General features: G+C 46.6%; 1 pseudogene; it reads right to left on the reverse strand.

The window, feature by feature from the left end:
- The window catches only part of LOC129327048 (zinc finger protein 208-like), a 114371-nt pseudogene that overhangs the window by 42404 nt on the left and 49841 nt on the right, over nt 1-22126 (reverse strand).

Here is a 22126-nt window from a genome sequence, read left to right on the forward strand (position 1 = left end):
CTATTATGGAAAGATTTTCTGCACTCCAGGCATTGATATGTCGCAATCCTGGTGAGTTGGTGGGAGAGAAGATGTGCATTCTGCCTAGAGATTTAACCATGCTCCAGGCATTTCTATGGTTTCTTCTTCGTGTGAATTCTTTGAAGGGAAGTAAGATGATCACTCCGACGGGTCTTTCCACATGTCAGGCATTCAAATGGTTTCACCCCTTCATGAATTTTTAGATGGGGATTAAGGTTTCCTCGGTGACTGAAGGTTTTCCCGCACTCCAGACATTTTCATCCCTGTGTGAATTCTTTGATGGGAAATAAGGCCTCCACTGTGACTGAAGCTTTTTCCACACTCCAGGCATTTATATAGTTTCTCTCCTGTGTGAATTCTCTGATGGGATTTAAGGTATCCACTCTTGAGTGAAGCTTTCCCCACACTCCATGCATTTATATGGTTTCACCCCTGTGTGAGTTTTTTGATGGGATAAAAGGTTTCCAAGCTGATGGAAACTATTTCCACACTCCAGGCATTTATATGGTTTCAAACTGTTGTGAATTTTTTTAATGGGAATTAAGGTTCCCACTTTTACTGAAGGCTTTCCCGCGCTCGAGACATTTATATGGTATCATCCCTGTGTGAATTCGTTGATGGACTTTAAGGCCTCCGTTTTGAGTGAAGCCTTTTCCACACTCCAAGCATTTATATGGTTTCTCCCCTGTGTGAATTCGTTGATGGACTTTAAGGCCTCCGCTTTGAGTGAAGCCTTTTCCACACTCCAAGCATTTATATGGTTTCTCCCCTGTGTGAATTCTATGATGCAAAATAAGGCGTTCACTTCGACTGAAGCTTTTCCCACACTCTAAGCATTTATATGGTTTCTCACCTGTGTGGATTCGTTGATGACAAGTAAGATGAGCACTTTGATGGAAGGTCTTCCCACACACCGAGCATTTGTATTTTTTCTCTCCTGTGTGAATCTTCTTATGGGAAATAAAGTTCGACGGGACATTGAAGCTCTTTCCACATTGCAGGCATTTATATGGTTTCTCCCCTGTGTGAATTCTGTGATGCAAAGTAAGGCTTCCACTCTGACTGAAGCTTTTACCACACTCTAAGCATTTATATGGTTTCTCACCTGTGTGAATTCTTTGATGGCGAGTAAGTTTTGTATTTTCAAAGAAGCTTTTCCCACACTCTAGACATTGATATTTTTTCTCTCCTTTGTGATTTTTTTGATGGGAATTAAAGGCTGCACTATGACTGAAGCTTTTCCCACACTCTAAGCATTTATATGGTTTCTCACCTGTGTGAATTCTTTGATGGCGAGTAAGGTGATTATTGTGACTGAAGCTTTTCCCACACTCTAGATATTGATATTTTTTCTCTCCTTTGTGATTTTTTTGATGGGAATTAAAGGCTGCACTATGACTGAAGCTTTTCCCACACTCTAAGCATTTATACGGTTTCTCACCTGTGTGGATTCGTTGATGACAAATAAGATGAGCACTGCGACGGAAGGTCTTCCCACACACCGAGCATTTGTATTTTTTCTCTCCTGTGTGAATCTTTTTATGGGAAATGAAGTTTGACTGGGCATTGAATCTCTTTCCACATTGCAGGCATTTATATGGTTTCTCCCCTGTGTGAATTCTTTGATGGGATGTAAGGCTCCTACTCAGACAGAAGCTTTTCCCGCACTCGAGGCATTTATATGGTTTTTCCGCCAAGTGAATTCGTTGATGGGAAGTAAGGTGATTATTGCAACTGAAGTTTTTTCCACACTCTAGGCATTGATATATTTCCTCCCTTGTGCAAACTCTTATCAGACTGGAATTACTCCCCCATTTACTTGGATGTTTTCTCTCCTCCTTTCTCATTACATCACAATGTTCAACATTCTCTTTCGGACTTGAAAATGTATCTTCTTTCACAATCCCTGAATGCTCTTTTGTTTCATTCAATGACTCCCACACACCTCCTGTTGAAAGAAAGAGAAACCTAGCATAAACACTATGAAAAATCAGGACAATGAAAGTTAAGGGAAGTACTAAATTAAGTGCTGCAGAGAAAGTAAGAATAGAAATGCTTGTTATCTGTATACGCTTAAAAAACCTAAGAATCCAGTTCTGTAACACATTAGATTCTATTGACTGATTAGGAATTAATTACAGTGGGAAAGCGTTTGCTTTGCTCAGTCTCAGCAGAATGACATTTCCTTTATGTGAACTGAAAGACAGAAGAGCTGCCACAAGTTGAAGGAGAATTCCAGTGAGAATCTACCGAAGGACAGCTCAGTTGAATGACTTGGGAAATTCATTATAGCCCAACATTCTTTCTCTTCCCTCCTATGAAGAAGAAGGGAAATATATCCCAAAGGGCTGCAACCAACTCATTAGATGAAAAAAACTCGGGTTCAAAATGTGTAACTGGAGTATCGTTACGAGTCAAAAATGGGTCAGTTATGCTTGAAGGCCCTTGCTTTAATGAGTCTGGATATTTTGCTTTGATAAAAAAATTAAGTCCTGCTGGCTTAAGATCTTTGACTTATAACTCCCTCTTCTTGGTTGGAGACCTGATGTTACCAAAGGACTTGGACCTCTAGCTGTAAATTCTTTCGTTAAGAGATGCACTATTTGAGGACACATTTTCAAGCTTGTAAAGCGTGACCCCCCCCCCCCCCGCCCGAATCCCTCTGCCTCTATCGTTGCCTTCCTATGTTTTCTATTTGACTGTCACCAATTATTTCATAGCATTCTTAGGGTCTTGGTTAAATGCGCAGTCCATCTCTGCTGTGAGAATCTCTTTTTTGGAACATTTGTGTGACTGATCTTCAAGGAAGATTTGTACATTGGTGCATATTTTATTGGAATGTCCTTTGTATGCAACTCTTAGAAATCGATTTTAATGCACTATTGGGAGTATTTTTTCCTACCTCATTATAAAATAATCTCAGTCTTTTTATTTGTTGTTAAGGGACGGGCTGTTCATGAATGACCAATGAAAAGAAAACCAGACTACATCCAAAGGATGTACATATAAACACCACATTCCTTGTATATTTCTTGTCCGTGTTATTATAGTTGTGAATTTATGTTCGTGATGTACTGAAGCTAGGAAGAATATTCTGAGTAGTCACACCGGAGTAATTAGTAAAATGGTGACCAGTAAGTATGTGGTGTTTATATGTATAATGAATCTTTTATGGATTTTCTATGGAATTCTCATAAGCTTATACCTTTGTTACAGTCCAGGATTAATTGTGCCCAGGAAGAAGTATGATTTATGTGAAACAGGAATTGTATAATATGCACGCATAATCCCGTCAGCACATTTTGATTTCTCCTCAACTTGGACTGGGGTCTCCCCCCTTCTAATATTGTGACTCTCCGTTTGGATATTGCTCAGTCCCCATTGTGTGTTTTCATGGTATTCCCTTTGGACATTGTTATTATTCAACAACAACTTGGACAGAAGAAACAAGAGATCTTATTGTATTTATTGTACATTGTATTTATCCATTTGCACTTTGCACTTTTGCACTTTTGCACTAATACAGTGTTTATAAGAAAAAGAAAAAAATGAACTGATTGTTTATTGTATATTCCCGGACTCGGTATTGGTAGCGGAACAGGTGGCAATGCCCACCCACCCTGCGCCTTAACCCAGCAGGAATTAGGAGTGGAACAGGTGGCAATGCCCGCACCCCACCATAAACCAGCTGGTATTAGGAGCAGAGCAGGTGGCTATGCCTGCCCCCTGCATTAACCCAGCTATTAGGAGTGGAGCAGGTGGCAATACCCACCCCCCCTTCAGCCAGCTGGGATCAAGAGCAGAGTAGGTGATAATGCCCACTCTCTCGCTTAACCTAGCTTTTATTAGGAGTGGAGCAGGTGGCAATGCCCTCCCCTCTTCACCCAGCTGAGATCAGGAGCAGAGCAGGTGGTTATGCCTACTCTCCACCTTAACTCAGCCGGTATTAGGAGTGGAGCAGGTGGCAATTCCCCCTCCTTCAGCCAGCTGCTATTAGGAGCACAGCAGGTCGCAATTCCTGTCCCCTGCCTTAACCCATCTGGTATTAGGAGCAGAGCAGGTGGCCATGCCCACCCCCACCTTAACCCAGCCGGTATTAGTAGTGGAGCAGGTGGCAATGCCCATCCCCCACCTTAACACAGCGGATATTGGGAGTACAACAGGTGGCAATGCCCACCCCACCTTAACCCAGCTGGTATTAGGAGTGGAGCAGGTAGAAATGCTGACCTCCCTTTCAGCCAGTTGGTATTAGGTGCAGAGCAGGTGGCAATGCCCATCCCCACCTTAACTGAGCTGGTATTAGGAGAGAGTTAACAAAAGAATTCAAGACAACCTAACGACAACCACTTCAAAAGTGAACACTCATATATTCAATGCAATTATTCAATACACTTACAATTTGCCAGATTACATGCAATTCATACAATATTCAAAATCCATTCACAATGCAAAGTTATATTAATCCATACAGTCCTTCATCCACTTTTGACTTGGACTTAAGCCCTCAGTAACATAACGACCAGTGCTGAGTCGAGCAAAGGGCTTAAGTGTAAGTCAAAAGTGGATGAAGGATACGTTGGAGTGCACATATACCATCTTTGAGAAAGGGATTCCAGAAACGGGACTCTGCACTGGTTTCCCGTCAGATGGATAATTCTACCTGACTTATGACCTACAGTGCTTTCCTGGCCAGCTATATTGTTGCATTAAATTGCATTGGACTGAGTTATTCTGTTTATGGATTCATGTATTTAGCTATATAGCTGTGGTTATGGACTATTTGTTCTACCAGCACTGAGCACTTTTGGGTCTCGTCACAAAGACTGTATGGATTAATATAACTTTGCATTGTAAATGGATTTTGAATATTGTATGAATTGCATGTATCTGGCAAATTGTAAGTGTATTGAATAATTGTATTGAATATATGAGAGTTCACTTTTGAAGTGGTTGTCGTTAGGTTGTCCTGAATTCTTTTGTTAACTTACTCTGTCAAGACTCTCCAGTTTCTGGTATTAGGAGCAGAGCAGGTGGCAATGCCCGCCCCTTTAAGTCAGCTGGGATCAGGAGCAGAGCGGGGGGCAATGCTTGACCCTGCCGTAACCCAGCTGGTATTAGGAGCGAAGCAGAGGGCAATGCCCACCCCCTACCTTAACCCAGCCGGTATTAGGAGCGAAGCAAATGCCAATGCCCACTCCCTTTCATCCAGATGGGATCAGGAGCAGAGCAGATGGCAATGCCTGCCCCCGTCACCCAGCTGGGATCAGGAGTGGAGCAGGTCATTGCCCTCCCAGCACCTTCACCTGCATGGGATCAGGCACAGAGCAGGAGGCAATCCTGTCAGAGCCTGTTTAACCTGAGTAACGCCATGTTTAACTCTGTAGTATTTAGTCTTCTTTCCCTCTAGGCCCCAACACCTGCAAGGAGCCGAATCCATGGGAAAGGAAATTCTCTTATCTGTCTGCTCGACCTTGGCCAGCTCCACGTTCCTCTGAGAAGCTTGGCTGTGCGAACTCAGGGGGGAGGCTGGGCCTGGGAGAGTGAACTGTAACCACTTTCGTTTCATGAGTCATTCTTGACAATACTTTGGTCGGTCAGGATCTCTATCCTGGAATATGTACACCAGGACATGGATGTTGTTTTTCACAATAAACCTTTTGAAATCAAAAAGACCTTGTCTTCTTGCAGAAGGGAGTGAAGCAGACTATCAGGTCTGTAATGACATAGTCTGACAATCCCAGCGCCGGATCTAGGGTTGCCCACAACCGGGGCAACCCTCGCCTGGCTACCTCGCACACATGCTCCCCACGCCGCATGATGACGTCACCGAACTGACGTCATCATGCAGGGCGGAACGGAGGCAGCATGCGGGGCTGGGAAGCCACCATGCCATTCACCTCCCTGGAGGCGAATGGCCCGGGCGGCCTCACAGCCCCCCGCGCTGCTTTCGCCGGCCCTGCAGGACAGGGGGTGCCTGGCAAGCCAGCCGTCCCCTGTCCTGTGGGGCAGATGAAAGGCACCACAGGGGCCTGCAAGGCTGCCCGCACTGCTGCCTGCATCCTCTGGCAGCTGCTCCCGGCGCCTCCTTCCTGGTGGCGCTGGGGGCAGAGTACCCCCCCTCCCCCCCCTCAATCCGGCCCTGGGCAATCCCTGCCCCCTTCAGCCTACTGGAATACGGCACAGAGCAGGCAGCAATGCCCACCCCATCTTCTCCCTGTCAGAATCAGGCACCAAGGAGGCAGCCATCTCTGCCCCCCCTGCAACTTGCTGGAATCAGGAGCAGAGAAGGTGCCAATGCTCGCACCCCCTTCACCCACCTAGGATCAGGCTTGGAGCAGGTGGCAATGCCTGCCCGCCTTTACCTGACCTGTATCAGGCGTGCATCAGGTAGCAAAGCCCACCCCCCTTCAGTTGCTGAGATCAGGAGGAGCGGAGAAGGTGGCAATGTCCACCCCCTTCCTTCACCAGCCAGGATCAGTGACGGAGGAGGAGGGAATGCCTGCCTGCCTGCTCTCCCCTTTCTAGAGCCCGTTGTATTTTTTCCTCACAATGGGCTTTGTTTCTAGTTCCTAATATGAGGAAAAAGAAGTTTAGGGAAGAATCTGAGGTCAGACTATTCTGTTGTAGAAAAAATTAGACAAAAGAGAGGAAGAAAGGCCAATGGTGAAGTGAGGAAGCAAGAAATATATTCTGTGGAAACCCCTATGAGTCTCACATGTTGTTTCATCAGGGGATCTTTAAATTTATTAGAACTTTGCGATTTATGGTGTATTTTAAAGCCAGTGCATAACAAGGGCATTCTGGCCCCTCCACAAATTAGACCACCAAAGAAGGCCCAGAGGGCTGAAATGCATTGGGTCTCCGTATAGGTAGGTAGATAGAGAAGTAGTCCCCTGTGCAAATACTAAGTCATTACTGACCCATGGGGGTGACGTCGCATCACAACGTTTTCTTGGCAGACTTTTTATTATGAGGTGGTTTGCCATTGCCTTCCCCACCGTCTCTGTATTTGTGCAATCAATTTTGTGACTTGGTTCTTTTATATGTGCCAACAATTTTGTGATTCTGTGCAACTGATTTTACTAAGCCTCTAGGTTTCTAACTTTGTTCCATGGTTTTTAATTGCTTTTGCATTGTACAATAAATTACTTATTTTCTATTTTGTATTTTCTTGGCTGCTCAGCCTTGTTGGTTCCTGAATCTCAGAACTCCCAAGTATCAGAGAGTCCCACGTCACGGCTGAACACCTACCTGCCACCCTCTCCGATTCATCAGAGCCTTGGAGAAAGAACTCTTCCCCTTCCTCCAGCCAGGATATGAGGCTAGGTTTGCCAAGCACAGGCCCTTTTTCAGGAGGAAACAAGACACAATTATGGCTGTTTTGTTCACATGAATAGTTTGAAGCGCCAAGTTACTTGGCTCTGTCACTCCACAGATACCATTGCTGGACCAAAGCTCATCGGGCCAGGCACTGACAGATAATTGCCCACTGCCTATGGGAACTAGGAAACACAAGAGAAGCCGGAGGTGTTTTTATAACCTCACCTGACCACACAAAAAGTTTTAGAGCTTCCCTGGATCTCATGTCCATCTGAAGCCTGAGGGCAAGGGACTCCATCTTGGATCAAACAAGGCAAAGTAAAATGTCATTTTGAGAGGAAGCAGCCTGGTTCCCATGGCAACACTGCCACTCCATAATCAAGAGACCTTTTCTGTAGCTCTCCAAGCACCCCCCATACACCCCAGTTAAATTTAACAGCCAGTGTTTGGTCCATGACATGCTAATAATGAGGCATTCCAGGCCTCTCAGAAATCATCTCTTTCCCTATTAAGATTCATACAGGGATGTCATCAGTCATTCTGGCAACCCCCAACAGACTCTGGCCAAAGGTGTTGGTCAGTCAGAGAGACTCTGAGACCTCCTTATTGCAATCACCTGGCAGGAGCCCCCATTCTGAGCTAGTTTCCGTCCTTGGTTTTGTTTATATCTGACACACTATGAGACACCTTCTTTATCACAAACAGAGCATGACCAAATTCCTCCCATTCTTCTTTCCTTCCTCAGACCTTACCTCTACATCCATCCTTCCTTCCTGCCCCACTTCAAACCTTTGACTTGTTTCCAAGTGCAAGTGAATGAAAGCCCAGAAAGGAGGGAAGCTCCGACACACCATCTCACCCTCTACGCGGGAAGCATCCCTTGGCACCCACCTCTTCTGATGCCCTCTAATGGAGTCCAGGAACAGGACTGCTCTGCAAGGCCTCCCCTCTGGGTCAGGGGAGCCTAGCCAGAGCTGTATAGTTCAGGGCCCAAACCAGGCATCTGCCAGGCCCATTCCTGGCGACCCCCAAGTGCTTTTAGAAGGTGGGCCGGGCCAGATGGGGCCTTTTGAATTTTTGTTCCTGTTGATGCCATCACATCTTTCCAGTCCAAATGTGTTTTTATAATTCATGGAGGAATTGATAAGAAAATCAAATTTTGTTCACTGTTCCTATCAAAATCTGGCCAGAATCTCTCTCCTACTGTGCACAATGTGTGTGCAAGGAGCTCTCGCCAGCCCTTCAGCACAAACTGTCCTTGTTAGAGTAATACTACAGGCAAAGAGGGACGGATTAAAAAGAACGCCTGGAAAGGAAATAGCCAAGAGAAGCAGCATTTTCCCCTTTTTCTTTTGCACAGGTGAGTTAGGTGCCTGCAAAATTGAAATGAACTTCTAACTGACTGTACTGGATCACACTGTGTAATAAGCCTTGAGTCTCCAGGAGAAAGGTGGACTGCAAAAAGCTTAAATAAATAAATGAGACCAGGGGTTTCTTAGCTGGCTTGATATGTACAATGTAGGCTGGAGATTCTGGAGGCAGGCTGGAGGTGGCTTGCCAGCCAGCTGCCTCTGGAAGTGCAAACTGGAGATTGGCGCCTGGAGGTCAGCCAGCAAGCTTCTGGCACGATCTCCACATTCCTGATTCCTGGTTAATAAGCATTTCACAAAGAAAATCAGGGAGTAGTCTAAAATGTTTCATTCTAGTCTCTCATCTTTCTCAGAGTACAATACTCTCCTATAATATTCCCATACACACTAAAGATCATTATGTACCTTTCACACAACTCTGTATGCTTCATAGATAAGACAAAAGCATGATCACAGCATAATTGCCCAGTTGATTGTGATTGGTTTAGAATATGTAACTGTTATGACAACTGTAGACATATTTGGGCATTTTCCTTTTTCCGGGACTTGCTGTAAGCTTCTCAATAAAACCCTCTCCTCCATCTTGGGAGGAGAGAGAGACTTTGCACCAGAATCTCAGCCTCGTGTTGTTACTACAGTACAACTTTCAGTGCATGCCCCCAAATATTTTTAAACAATGTGTTAATTTTAAAAGGCATCCCAAACACAGGTTTTAACCAAAACTCGGAAGGCATACTCTCAGAGTTATGCATAAACTCTTTCTGATATTTTGTGATTGGCTTGGCCTCCTGTGGCAGCCATTTTGGGGTTGCGTCTACCTCCCATGGCAGCCATTTTGTGAGGGTTCTGTCTCCTTTAGCAGCCATTTTCTGGTTGGACCCACCACCCTCTTTTGGAATCCTAAAGGTGTCCACAAACTGAAAAAAATTGGGGAATCCTGGTACAGAAGGTGCTAGAGTTTAGCTAATGAGCTTGAACCTGACCACTTCCTTACTCATCAGGGACTTCTGTAGGCATCAAGGATATGTAGCCATAGTAACTCCTCACAGAAATGAAGGAGACAAGCAAAGAGAATGGATCCTTAATCAAAGCAGACACACTCCCAGAATTCTCAAGTAATCTTCCCTTGAACATTTTAATCTTCTGGGACATTCCACTGCCAAACTAAAAGTGGCTGTCCTCGAGCAAAGAAGCCTCAAGGGACTATTACAACCTGAGATTATTGAAACTGAGTTCATTCACAAATTCGGAACAATTGAAACCTTGGACTGAACAAAGACATGGGACTATCTAACTACAGATGCTTATTTCTGCATCCTGACATCCCTCTTTGCTATACCACTCCCACCTAATCAAGCTGCATCCTGATTCGCTCCCTTGCAACACCCCTCCTACTTTCTGCCTGGGATATAAAGGTTCACGAACCTCCATTCCTACTTATCTCTGAAGAAGGGAGGTTTGAATCTCAAAAGCTTTTAGTCTGAAATTTTTTTATCTTTAAGGTGCTACAGGACTTGAGTCTTGTCACCTTCTGCTGATAAAACCAGGAATCCCTGGTATACAGAGTGGCAGACCTTAGCCAATGTGCCTGACCATGTTCTCACTCATCAGGGCATTCCAGCTCAACAGTGAATTCAGAAATACCCACAGGCACTCCTCACGGCAAGTGCAGAAAAGCCAAGGGGGAAAACATCCTTACCCAGAGAGGCCACGTTCCCAAAATTCTCCAGCATCACTTCCCTATACAAAACTCTTTGACCTGGGCTCAGCAAGGTCCACTCTCCCTTGGAGAAATACACAGCCACCTCTTCAAAGCATACCCAACCCTGGAAGAAGCAGAAGAAAGCATTTCTTTACATCACTGGAAAGATGGTCCATGAGGAAAAAGCCAAATATGGCTATTAGAACTGAGGTAAAACAACTTTACATGACCTTGTTTTACGCAGAGAGAAGGAAAGATCATTGGCTGGATTCACTACACCTCAGCAAGGAGTTCCCCTACTGCTCGCCTTCATCCCACTCCTTCCCCTTTCTCACTGCTGCCATCACAGGCTTCAGGGGCGGGGACGGACCGCAGTCTACCAGTCTGACCCCTTGAAAACCATCTCCAAGGTGGAGTTATTTCCCCAGCTGAGCATGGGCTCCCTTCATCTCTCTTATGCTTTGGGACATATGGGCCAAGGCAGGAAACGTTTCATGGATGTGGAGACCAAAAAACTCCAACTTGAGAAATAAGTACATTCTGAATTGAAGTTTGGATCAATCAATAGATTCCAAAAAAGAGCACAGTTGAATTACAGCTACAGAAAAATCGCATAGATGACAACAAAAAGACTTAAAGGTCACTGTAGTTCAACAGAAACCTTTCAAAAACAAGATCCAATGGGAAGCTGTTGAATTGGAATTCATATGTAAATTTGACTCTGTCAAGCTGGGACTGAATAGGGACTATGAATGGTTATCTCATTATCACAGGTAACTGATTTCCTTTACAGAGGCGGGGTCAGGAGAGTCCAGTGGCACCTGGCGTGGGCTTTCAGGGACCACAGTTCTCCTTGTCAGATGCATCTGGTGGGGGGGGGCTGTGGTTCTCGAGGGCTTGTGGTCTTGGTCTTGGAGGTGCTGCTGGACCCTTTTTGATTTTGCTACTACAGACTAACACGGCAAACTCCTTTGAAGCTTTACAGAAGCAAACTGATCCCCACACCAAAAGGAGCTGTATGCATCCACCGCTCCTCCTCTATATCTGATCAGGTTTTTTTGGTCCTCCATGCATCTGATGAAGAGAACTGTGATTCTCGAAAGCTTATGCTACAATAAAATTGGTTAGTCTTAAAGGTGCTACTGGATTCTTTTTGATTTTGCTACTACAGACTAACACGGCTAACTCCTCTGGACAGATGACAATGCATCCTTTATCCCTAGAACTAACAGGTTCCAGGTTTTGTGTCCATTTCAGGTTGAATCTTCTTCAAGAACAGCTACAGCCTGCCTCTGCGGACCAAGGCCAATGTATAGCTGCCTCCATAAAACAGGGATCTCTCCAATGGCTCCCTTCAAACATTGCCCCGACTGCATCAAAGCATGGATGCCCCTGAAAAGCCTCCCAAAGAATGGCTCCCTCTTCCTTAAAGACAGTGCTTCTTGTTCCCATTGCCTCTTCACCAGGCAAGAGCCAAACAGAGCTCTCTCTCCTTCCTTAGCCTATAATTTGCTTTACTGCTCCCTCTCTTCCCCTTGGAATAGGGAAGTGGGGTGGAATGGAGCAGGAACATCGAGGAATGAATCAGAGACCGGAGGTTTTCTTTTCCCAGCTCCCCTTGGGGGCATCCTGGGGCCAGAGGGGTGGCCAGCACTCACAGGGGTTTATCAGTTGGCCATCTGCTCTGGCTTCCTCACTGGACTTCTCCTTCCCCCAACACAGATACGAAGAGTGTCCTCCACCTCTGAGAAGGAGGCCGCTCTGGAGAGAGGAGTATTTGAGCATGCAAAGTGATGTGGCTATCTGGCTGATAGGAGGGCGAGGGTTTACCCTCAATGTGTGAGGAGGAGACAAGGAGGTTTTTAATACCCTCCATATCTCCTGAGGGCAGCCGAAGAGTCAGAGGAGGTCTGAGAGGCTGCTTCCAAGCAGCAAGGGCTGCAGATTGGTTGAGGAAATGTTGGGTTGGAGGCCTCTTTCCTGCCTTTTGATGTGCTAAGGAGAGGAAACAGAAGGGCCACAAGAGGACAAGAGGAGGCTAACAGTTGACTGTGGGACTGGGAGGGGGAAATGTGATGTCAGACACAGTACCCACACACTCCTATGGGTATGTATACAATTTCCACACCTTTGGTCTAGTGGTTAAGTTCGTGTGACTCTGATCTGAAGAACCGGGTTTGATTCCCCACTCTTACGCTTAAAGCCAGCTGGGTGACCTTGGGTCAGTCACAGCTCTCTCAGAGCTCTCTCAGCCCCACCCACCTCACAGCTGATGATTGTTGTGGGGATAATCATAACATTCTTTGGAAACTGCTCTGTCCCGAAAGGTGGCATATACATTGAATGTTGTTGTTATTGTTTTTGTAACAAAGTCTGCAAAAGCTCAAGAAAATTCAATGGTATGTTGCAACTCTCAATTGCTTCCCCTCCCCCTATTAAATTATACAATACAAACGTTAAAGTATCTCCACATGCATCAAAACATTTTGCCCTTTAGGGCACGTGCCACTTTTACTGATGTTTAGAGGAACACTAAAGAGCATAATTTAACCTTTGAGATGAACTACAAACAAACATTATGAACAAACATTCATAACTGAGTTCTGTCTGATTGCCTGGCCATTTTGAATCTGCCATAATTCTGAGTCAATCTCATTCTGGAAGCACAAGTTGATTGGTAACTGTGTTCTCCACATGGTCATTTCTGTTGGTCTTCACAGAAATAATGTTTCCCAATTCCTGCTTAGGGATGGCTAATTCTCCCCCTTCCCAGTGGGCAGCCAGACATCTTGCAGCGCCAGAAACAAGGGGAAGGAGCCCGATCCTCTGAGGCTTGTAACAGAAAAGAAAGCATCTCTGCTCTCTGCTGCCTGCCTCCCCCGTGACCCCCACTCCTTACCTGAGCTGGCTGCATGGCAGGTCTTTTCCCTTCCTCACGGTGGAGAAGGCATCGTGCATGTCTTTTCCCTGCTGCCTGGGAGGGAGGGAAAAAATGTTGGGAAACCCGTTTCCGATGTGCAACTCTCTCTCTCTCTCTCTCTCTCTCTCTCTCTCTCTCTCTCTCTCTCTCTCTCAGCCTAGCAACTCCCCTGCCCACCACCAATTCCCCTCCCCCAAGTTCAGACTCCTTCCCTCCATCCTTCCAAAATGGACGAAGCTGAAGTTGGTTCCCAGTTCCCAGTTCCTTATTCGCAGTTCCTTATTCCTTATTCGTTATTCGCAAAGCGGCAAAGCCAAAGAAAAATATTGTGGGAAACTGAAAAGCTACAACTCCAAAATGAAGTTTGCAGGGGCACATATTATACACCTCCATATTAATAAGACTCAGCACTCTAAGGGGACCTATACTGGGTCGTCCTACAAAACCCAGATCTTGAGTAAACAGCTTCAAAATAGGATGTCCCCAGAACAATTCAATAAGAAGAAAGGGGCGGCAGCTGCAGCAGAAAAAACTTTTGATCACCCCAAATCACACAGATCTGAACTCCAGAGACTGTCCCCTACAAGAGGACATGTGCTGGTGCTGATCCAGTCTCTGGTTCTGGACCTAAGCCCTACTATGTGGCCTGTCTCCAAGCACCCTGTATTAGACATGGCTTTGAATAAGCAAGTGGTGAAAATATAAGCCCTCTGAAACCCAAAACAATCTTTGGATCACCCCAAATCACACACCCCTGAACTCCAGAGACTGTCCCCTACAAGAGGACATATGCTGGTGCTGATCCAGTCTCTGGTTCTGGACCTAAGGCCTCGAATGTGGCCTCTCTCCAACCACCCTGTATTAGACATGGTTTTGAATAAGGAAGTGGTGAAAATATGAGCCCTCTGAAACCCAAAACAATCTTTGGATCACCCCAAATCACACACCCCTGAACTCCAGAGACTGTCCCCTACAAGAGGACATGTGCTGGTGCTGATCCAGTCTCTGGTTCTGGACCTAAGGCCTCGAATGTGGCCTCCCTCCAAGCCCCCTGTATTAGACATGGCTTTGAATAAGGAAGTGGTGAAAATATAAGCCCTCTGAAACCCAAAACAATCTTTGGATCACCCCAAATCACACACCCCTGAACTCCAGAGACTGTCCCCTACAAGAGGACATGTGCTGGTGCTGATCCAGTCTCTGGTTCTGAACCTAAGGCCTCGAATGTGGCCTCTCTCCAACCACCCTGTATTAGACATGGTTTTGAATAAGGAAGTGGTGAAAATATGAGCCCTCTGAAACCCAAAACAATCTTTGGATCACCCCAAATCACACACCCCTGAACTCTAGAGACTGTCCCCTACAAGAGGACATGTGCTGGTGCTGATCCAGTCTCTGGTTCTGGACCTAAGCCCTACTATGTGGCCTCTCTCCAAGCACCCAGTATTAGACATGGCTTTGAATAAGGAAGTGGTGAAAATATAAGCCCTCTGAAACCCAAAACAATCTTTGGATCACCCCAAATCACACACCCCTGAACTCCAGAGACTGTCCCCTACAAGAGGACATGTGCTGGTGCTGATCCAGTCTCTGGTTCTGGACCTAAGTCCTCGAATGTGGCCTCCCTCCAAGCACCCTGTATTAGACATGGCTTTGAATAAGGAAGTGGTGAAAATATAAGCCCTCTGAAACCCCAAAAAAACTTTGGATCACCCCAAATCACACACCCCTGAATTCCAGAGACTGTCCCCTACAAGAGGACATGTGCTGGTGCTGATCCAGTCTCTGGTTCTGGACCTAAGCCCTACTATGTGGCCTGTCTCCAAGCACCCTGTATTAGACATGGCTTTGAATAAGCAAGTGGTGAAAATATAAGCCCTCTGAAACCCAAAACAATCTTTGGATCACCCCAAATCACACACCCCTGAACTCCAGAGACTGTCCCCTACAAGAGGACATATGCTGGTGCTGATCCAGTCTCTGGTTCTGGACCTAAGGCCTCGAATGTGGCCTCTCTCCAACCACCCTGTATTAGACATGGTTTTGAATAAGGAAGTGGTGAAAATATGAGCCCTCTGAAACCCAAAACAATCTTTGGATCACCCCAAATCACACACCCCTGAACTCCAGAGACTGTCCCCTACAAGAGGACATGTGCTGGTGCTGATCCAGTCTCTGGTTCTGGACCTAAGGCCTCGAATGTGGCCTCCCTCCAAGCACCCTGTATTAGACATGGCTTTGAATAAGGAAGTGGTGAAAATATAAGCCCTCTGAAACCCAAAACAATCTTTGGATCACCCCAAATCACACACCCCTGAACTCCAGAGACTGTCCCCTACAAGAGGACATATGCTGGTGCTGATCCAGTCTCTGGTTCTGGACCTAAGGCCTCGAATGTGGCCTCTCTCCAACCACCCTGTATTAGACATGGTTTTGAATAAGGAAGTGGTGAAAATATGAGCCCTCTGAAACCCAAAACAATCTTTGGATCACCCCAAATCACACACCCCTGAACTCCAGAGACTGTCCCCTACAAGAGGACATGTGCTGGTGCTGATCCAGTCTCTGGTTCTGGACCTAAGCCCTACTATGTGGCCTCCCTCCAAGCCCCCTGTATTAGACATGGCTTTGAATAAGGAAGTGGTGAAAATATAAGCCCTCTGAAACCCAAAACAATCTTTGGATCACCCCAAATCACACACCCCTGAACTCCAGAGACTGTCCCCTACAAGAGGACATGTGCTGGTGCTGATCCAGTCTCTGGTTCTGAACCTAAGGCCTCGAATGTGGCCTCTCTCCAACCACCCTGTATTAGACATGGTTTTGAATAAGGAAGTGGTGAAAATATGAGCCCTCTGAAACCCAAAACAATCTTTGGATCACCCCAAATCACACACCCCTGAACTCTAGAGACTGTCCCCTACAAGAGGACATGTGCTGGTGCTGATCCAGTCTCTGGTTCTGGACCTAAGCCCTACTATGTGGCCTCTCTCCAAGCACCCAGTATTAGACATGGCTTTGAATAAGGAAGTGGTGAAAATATAAGCCCTCTGAAACCCAAAACAATCTTTGGATCACCCCAAATCACACACCCCTGAACTCCAGAGACTGTCCCCTACAAGAGGACATGTGCTGGTGCTGATCCAGTCTCTGGTTCTGGACCTAAGTCCTCGAATGTGGCCTCCCTCCAAGCACCCTGTATTAGACATGGCTTTGAATAAGGAAGTGGTGAAAATATAAGCCCTCTGAAACCCCAAAAAAACTTTGGATCACCCCAAATCACACACCCCTGAATTCCAGAGACTGTCCCCTACAAGAGGACATGTGCTGGTGCTGATCCAGTCTCTGGTTCTGGACCTAAGCCCTACTATGTGGCCTGTCTCCAAGCACCCTGTATTAGACATGGCTTTGAATAAGCAAGTGGTGAAAATATAAGCCCTCTGAAACCCAAAACAATCTTTGGATCACCCCAAATCACACACCCCTGAACTCCAGAGACTGTCCCCTACAAGAGGACATATGCTGGTGCTGATCCAGTCTCTGGTTCTGGACCTAAGGCCTCGAATGTGGCCTCTCTCCAACCACCCTGTATTAGACATGGTTTTGAATAAGGAAGTGGTGAAAATATGAGCCCTCTGAAACCCAAAACAATCTTTGGATCACCCCAAATCACACACCCCTGAACTCCAGAGACTGTCCCCTACAAGAGGACATGTGCTGGTGCTGATCCAGTCTCTGGTTCTGGACCTAAGGCCTCGAATGTGGCCTCCCTCCAAGCACCCTGTATTAGACATGGCTTTGAATAAGGAAGTGGTGAAAATATAAGCCCTCTGAAACCCAAAACAATCTTTGGATCACCCCAAATCACACACCCCTGAACTCCAGAGACTGTCCCCTACAAGAGGACATATGCTGGTGCTGATCCAGTCTCTGGTTCTGGACCTAAGGCCTCGAATGTGGCCTCTCTCCAACCACCCTGTATTAGACATGGTTTTGAATAAGGAAGTGGTGAAAATATGAGCCCTCTGAAACCCAAAACAATCTTTGGATCACCCCAAATCACACACCCCTGAACTCCAGAGACTGTCCCCTACAAGAGGACATGTGCTGGTGCTGATCCAGTCTCTGGTTCTGGACCTAAGCCCTACTATGTGGCCTCTCTCCAAGCACCCAGTATTAGACATGGCTTTGAATAAGGAAGTGGTGAAAATATAAGCCCTCTGAAACCCAAAACAATCTTTGGATCACCCCAAATCACACACCCCTGAACTCCAGAGACTGTCCCCTACAAGAGGACATGTGCTGGTGCTGATCCAGTCTCTGGTTCTGGACCTAAGTCCTCGAATGTGGCCTCCCTCCAAGCACCCTGTATTAGACATGGCTTTGAATAAGGAAGTGGTGAAAATATAAGCCCTCTGAAACCCCAAAAAAACTTTGGATCACCCCAAATCACACACCCCTGAATTCCAGAGACTGTCCCCTACAAGAGGACATGTGCTGGTGCTGATCCAGTCTCTGGTTCTGGACCTAAGCCCTACTATGTGGCCTGTCTCCAAGCTCCCTGTATTAGACATGGCTTTGAATAAGCAAGTGGTGAAAATATAAGCCCTCTGAAACCCAAAACAATCTTTGGATCACCCCAAATCACACACCCCTGAACTCCAGAGACTGTCCCCTACAAGAGGACATATGCTGGTGCTGATCCAGTCTCTGGTTCTGGACCTAAGGCCTCGAATGTGGCCTCTCTCCAACCACCCTGTATTAGACATGGTTTTGAATAAGGAAGTGGTGAAAATATGAGCCCTCTGAAACCCAAAACAATCTTTGGATCACCCCAAATCACACACCCCTGAACTCCAGAGACTGTCCCCTACAAGAGGACATGTGCTGGTGCTGATCCAGTCTCTGGTTCTGGACCTAAGGCCTCGAATGTGGCCTCCCTCCAAGCCCCCTGTATTAGACATGGCTTTGAATAAGGAAGTGGTGAAAATATAAGCCCTCTGAAACCCAAAACAATCTTTGGATCACCCCAAATCACACACCCCTGAACTCCAGAGACTGTCCCCTACAAGAGGACATGTGCTGGTGCTGATCCAGTCTCTGGTTCTGAACCTAAGGCCTCGAATGTGGCCTCTCTCCAACCACCCTGTATTAGACATGGTTTTGAATAAGGAAGTGGTGAAAATATGAGCCCTCTGAAACCCAAAACAATCTTTGGATCACCCCAAATCACACACCCCTGAACTCTAGAGACTGTCCCCTACAAGAGGACATGTGCTGGTGCTGATCCAGTCTCTGGTTCTGGACCTAAGCCCTACTATGTGGCCTCTCTCCAAGCACCCAGTATTAGGCATGGCTTTGAATAAGGAAGTGGTGAAAATATAAGCCCTCTGAAACCCAAAACAATCTTTGGATCACCCCAAATCACACACCCCTGAACTCCAGAGACTGTCCCCTACAAGAGGACATGTGCTGGTGCTGATCCAGTCTCTGGTTCTGGACCTAAGTCCTCGAATGTGGCCTCCCTCCAAGCACCCTGTATTAGACATGGCTTTGAATAAGGAAGTGGTGAAAATATAAGCCCTCTGAAACCCCAAAAAAACTTTGGATCACCCCAAATCACACACCCCTGAATTCCAGAGACTGTCCCCTACAAGAGGACATGTGCTGGTGCTGATCCAGTCTCTGGTTCTGGACCTAAGCCCTACTATGTGGCCTGTCTCCAAGCACCCTGTATTAGACATGGCTTTGAATAAGCAAGTGGTGAAAATATAAGCCCTCTGAAACCCAAAACAATCTTTGGATCACCCCAAATCACACACCCCTGAACTCCAGAGACTGTCCCCTACAAGAGGACATATGCTGGTGCTGATCCAGTCTCTGGTTCTGGACCTAAGGCCTCGAATGTGGCCTCTCTCCAACCACCCTGTATTAGACATGGCTTTGAATAAGGAAGTGGTGAAAATATGAGCCCTCTGAAACCCAAAACAATCTTTGGATCACCCCAAATCACACACCCCTGAACTCCAGAGACTGTCCCCTACAAGAGGACATGTGCTGGTGCTGATCCAGTCTCTGGTTCTGGACCTAAGTCCTCGAATGTGGCCTCCCTCCAAGCCCCCTGTATTAGACATGGCTTTGAATAAGCAAGTGGTGAAAATATAAGCCCTCTGAAACCCAAAACAATCTTTGGATCACCCCAAATCACACACCCCTGAACTCCAGAGACTGTCCCCTACAAGAGGACATGTGCTGGTGCTGATCCAGTCTCTGGTTCTGGACCTAAGTCCTCGAATGTGGCCTCCCTCCAAGCCCCCTGTATTAGACATGGCTTTGAATAAGGAAGTGGTGAAAATATAAGCCCTCTGAAACCCCCAAAAAAACTTTGGATCACCCCAAATCACACACCCCTGAATTCCAGAGACTGTCCCCTACAAGAGGACATGTGCTGGTGCTGATCCAGTCTCTGGTTCTGGACCTAAGCCCTACTATGTGGCCTCTCTCCAAGCACCCAGTATTAGACATGGCTTTGAATAAGGAAGTGGTGAAAATATAAGCCCTCTGAAACCCAAAACAATCTTTGGATCACCCCAAATCACACACCCCTGAACTCCAGAGACTGTCCCCTACAAGAGGACATGTGCTGGTGCTGATCCAGTCTCTGGTTCTGGACCTAAGTCCTCGAATGTGGCCTCCCTCCAAGCCCCCTGTATTAGACATGGCTTTGAATAAGGAAGTGGTGAAAATATAAGCCCTCTGAAACCCAAAACAATCTTTGGATCACCCCAAATCACACACCCCTGAACTCCAGAGACTGTCCCCTACAAGAGGACATGTGCTGGTGCTGATCCAGTCTCTGGTTCTGGACCTAAGCCCTAATATGTGGCCTGTCTCCAAGCACCCTCTATTAGACATGGCTTTGAATAAGGAAGTGGTGAAAATATAAGCCCTCTGAAACCCAAAACAATCTTTGGATCACCCCAAATCACACACCCCTGAACTCCAGAGACTGTCCCCTACAAGAGGACATGTGCTGGTGCTGATCCAGTCTCTGGTTCTGGACCTAAGTCCTCGAATGTGGCCTCCCTCCAAGCCCCCTGTATTAGACATGGCTTTGAATAAGGAAGTGGTGAAAATATAAGCCCTCTGAAACCCAAAACAATCTTTGGATCACCCCAAATCACACACCCCTGAACTCCAGAGACTGTCCCCTACAAGAGGACATGTGCTGGTGCTGATCCAGTCTCTGGTTCTGAACCTAAGGCCTACGAATGTGGCCTCTCTCCAAGCACCCTGTATTAGACATGGCTTTGAATAAGGAAGCGGTGAAAATATAAGCCCTCTGAAACCCCAAAAAATCTTTAGATCACTCCAAATCACGCACCCCTGAACTGCAGAGACTGTCCCCTACAAGAGGACATGTGCTGGTGCTGATCCAGTCTCTGGTTCTGGACCTAAGTCCTCGAATGAGGCCTCTCTCCAAGCACCCAGTATTAGACATGGCTTTGAATACGGAAGTGGTGAAAATATAAGCCCTCTGAAACCCAAAACAATCTTTGGATCACCCCAAATCATACACCCCTGAACTCCAGAGACTGTCCCCTACAAGAGGACATGTGCTGGTGCTGATCCAGTCTCTGGTTCTGGACCTAAGTCCTCGAATGAGGCCTCTCTCCAAGCACCCAGTATTAGACATGGCTTTGAATAAGGAAGTGGTGAAAATATAAGCCCTCTGAAACCCAAAACAATCTTTGGATCACCCCGAATCACACACCCCTGATCTCGAGACTGTCCCCTACAAGAGGACATGTGCTGGTGCTGATCCAGTCTCTGGTTCTGGACCTAAGGCCGCGAATGTGGCCTCTCTCCAAGCACCCAGTATTAGACATGGCTTTGATTAAGGAAGCGGTGAAAATATAAGCCCTCTGAAACCCAAAAAAATCTTTTGATCACCCCAAATCACACACCCCTGAACTCCAGAGACTGTCCCCTACAAGAGGACATGTGCTGGTGCTGATCCAGTCTCTGGTTCTGGACCTAAGTTCTCGAATGTGGCCCCCCTCCAAGCACCCTGTATTAGATATGGCTTTGAATAAGGAAGTGGTGGTAATATAAGCTCTCTGAAACCAAAAAAAATCTTTGGATCACCCCAAATCACACACCCCTGAACTCCAGAGATTGTCCCCTACAAGAGGACATGTGCTGGTGCTGATCCAGTCTCTGGTTCTGGACCTAAGCCCTACTATGTGGCCTCCCTCGAAGCACCCTGTATTAGACATGGCTTTGAATAAGGAAGTGGTGAAAATATAAGCCCTCTGAAACCCAAAACAATCTTTGGATCACTCCAAATCACGCACCCCTGAACTGCAGAGACTGTCCCCTACAAGAGGACATGTGCTGGTGCTGATCCAGTCTCTGGTTCTGGACCTAAGGCCTCGAATGTGGCCTCTCTCCAACCACCCAGTATTAGACATGGCTTTGAATAAGGAAGTGGTGAAAATATAAGCCCTCTGAAACCCAAAACAATCTTTGGATCACCCCAAATCACACACCCCTGAACTCCAGAGACTGTCCCCTACAAGAGGACATGTGCTGGTGCTGATCCAGTCTCTGGTTCTGGACCTAAGGCCTCGAATGTGGCCTCTCTCCAAGCACCCAGTATTAGACATGGCTTTGAATAAGGAAGTGGTGAAAATATAAGCCCTCTGAAACCCAAAACAATCTTTAGATCACCCCAAATCGTACACCCCTGAATTCCAGAGACTGTCCCCTACAAGAGGACATGTGCTGGTG

Source organism: Eublepharis macularius, chromosome 4, assembly GCF_028583425.1.
Source record: "Eublepharis macularius isolate TG4126 chromosome 4, MPM_Emac_v1.0, whole genome shotgun sequence".
Classification (NCBI taxonomy): domain Eukaryota; kingdom Metazoa; phylum Chordata; class Lepidosauria; order Squamata; family Eublepharidae; genus Eublepharis; species Eublepharis macularius.